The following is a 3,030-nucleotide window of genomic DNA, read 5'->3' as shown; positions in this document are numbered from 1 at the left end:
GCTAGGGCTCACATCTCATTGGGGACATCTGGAGTAATTAGATTAATCCACCTAGGGACGATACTATACTTCCATAATCGTATTTTATAGCATCCTAATATGACTCACCTTACACGGGTATCTTAATCCCGTACAATTCATGAAATCCTCTTCAAGTCATTACTCAATCGAAGGTCCAAACGTCATCCTTTAGCTATCATAATCACACCCTCATTCTATTACCAGGGTAGCATTCCATTTCTTATAGATGTTATTAGTCTTAGACTCCTTTGAGTTTATTCAGGCTATACTGAACTTTCTATAACTTAGAGAAACCATTAGCGCTTTTGTTGTCATGGGCTTAATCCCGAGGACTTATCCATTCTCGTTACCTTCTCACTCGCCATTTCTCATCCTTACTCCTGTCATAAAGCTTTATCGCTTTACTATACTTTAGCTTATGACCTATGCGTATCTATTTATATTATGCGTAGCCTTCCTTCAACTTCCTTGCACCATAGATTTCCTTGTGTTATTCTGGAACATCAAGCGAGACATCACATCGTCTCTAACTCATTCTTTACTCTCTTGACTAGATCTCTCGGTACTTAGAAACCATAAACTAGAAGGTACGCCACTGACGTCGTTGCTATCATTCATGGATGCTGAATCCCAACACTTCTAGCCTTCTATCCGAAGTATGGACTATTCACGATCTTCTGCCTTTGAGTATCTCGTATGTTGTTCACATTTACCTTACTTACCTTAAAACCTTGCATCGTATCTTCTATCTCTTTCATGACCTCCTTCCCACATAGGTATAATTCACGTCCATAACTTGAAGCTATATTATAATACTTGCACCTCTGATATTAAGAGTGATTCTGCAATGTTCTCAATTACGATGTCCATAATTTCCTGGGTCCAATAGTCAAACTCTTGATTTACTTAGTTGATGTACCCCTTTAGTTTCCTCTTTCCTCTGATTAACCTTTATGTAGGCGTAAGCTATCTTCCGATCTGCGGCTCATGGTATTAGTTATTACTTTAGCCCTTTATGAACGCTATGGAATATCCATGATTCAATCTTCTAACAATTCAATCCTTTGTCTATGCCCTGGGCTCAATTCTTTCTTTTAACCTATACTTGAGTCTTATATGGTTGTATGATTGTTAACATATATGTATACTCTGAAATCGCAAGTGCGTTCATAACGTAACTAACTTTGGATCATTGATCGAATAATTCCTTTCGTTCCTCTCAACTTTCTTTAAACATAAGTTATTACTTTTCCTGGTCTTTCTGCCTCCTTGTTGCGTGCATACTTAGCTTATCTTAGTTTCCACACATGCCGGAATTTTCGTGCAACTCATATGATTTCGAATATTACTTTTGACTTTACTTCTCATTCGTTAGCCACGGTAGGTGGCATTTTCTTATAGCGTGCATACAATGTTGTAGTAAGACTGTTTTTATATGACCATTTTTTTTCTCCTTTGAGTTACCATGTTTAGGTTCAAGCTTTCTTCCTTGTTTTCTCGGCTAGTCTTTCATTGTAGTATTTAGGGAGGACCCTTTGACTCTTGTAAAGCTACGAGATTATTACATCGTATACTCGGCGGAAATTTTGATGTCCTTCCTCGCCTATAATTATCCTTAGTTACTTACCTCCACGCCCTTGTGCTTGTAGGGTTGCTCCTGAACTGAAGTTTTGACTGTCTTCCTAGTGAGACTATCTTTTATTTCCATAACATTCATACGGTACCTTTAACTACCCCGACTCGTATCTGAATATTTCTCAAGTATTACAATGTCATATCTGCGAGACTGAATTTCTTCATGTTGGGGTTCACTATGTTTATCTTGCACGATCTGTTGATTTGTCTGTATCCTCTTGTCTAGCCATACTAGGCTCTTCCTGAATCAACTACTAACTACTCATTCGTTCATTCTCATATCAATATTCTGCGTAATCTTTCATGGGTCATTTCCTTTATCTTAACTTACGCCCCGCACTGGCTCCTTATCTATCAATAACATCTCAGGAAGGAACCCTTACCTCCTCTCCTTAACGTCGTGTTTGCATACTGTTCTGGAATCGTAGCATATCTGTAGGATTTGAATAAGGGCAATCTTATCCCTTTCTCATTCTTATCACATTCTTCCTTTATTAATCTATAGTTACTAGAACCACTTAATTCTGACTTAATACCACATCACTCCATATTCCCCCCTTTAGGGGAGTACTAAGAGTTGGAGCTACGACGACCTACCTATAGATGTTTTACCTCTTCATATTTGGCGTCCTTTCACATCATCGATGACCCTTACTCGCCTTGCGGTAATCCTTCTATACCAAGGATAACAAAATTCCTTACTCACGATGGTGACACTTAGTGCAACTGGCACATACAGTCCCTTAAGGTTAACTTTGCTCACATTACTTGCTTTAGGGAAGCGTCTCCTTAAATGACCTTTAAAGGGTATTCTTCTGTCGTCCATTCTATTATCGTCGTGACGCAATCTGTGAAATTCTCATGATGCCGACTATTACTCAGTCCCTAGTTCATGTTTAGTTTATCTTGTTCATCAGGCCATGCTATTTTTTATTTTTTTTATTTTTACTCTGGGGTCTAACTTTTCCTTTTGGTAGTCGCGTCGGAGTCACGAACTTATTTCTCGAAATGAGGATATGACTTTATGGCCTATACTCTTTTGTTGTCTCAAGGCATGTCACCTCTCATATTTTCCTTCACTTGAATATAGACTCTGTAATACTGTCATCTTTTTTATCTACCGTTGTCGTCCATGTATCACATCTTACTCATAATGCTTTATTAACTCTCTTCTTATTTCCCGCTAACATTTATGTCTATTACTTTATTCAGAAAACTTCAACAAGACATTCTTTGCTTTTAGCTCCCCTTGCCCCATCCCCTGGCTCTTTGGGTTGCCTAACATTCTCATTCTACTAGAGACAGGAGCCACACTAAGGTAATGTTTATCCCTTCAAGGCTTCCAGTGCCTATCTTTATAGTACTCATATCTAG

Source organism: Nicotiana tomentosiformis, chromosome 11 (genome assembly GCF_000390325.3).
Source record: "Nicotiana tomentosiformis chromosome 11, ASM39032v3, whole genome shotgun sequence".
Classification (NCBI taxonomy): domain Eukaryota; kingdom Viridiplantae; phylum Streptophyta; class Magnoliopsida; order Solanales; family Solanaceae; genus Nicotiana; species Nicotiana tomentosiformis.
Note: the sequence above shows the minus strand (reverse complement) of the source record.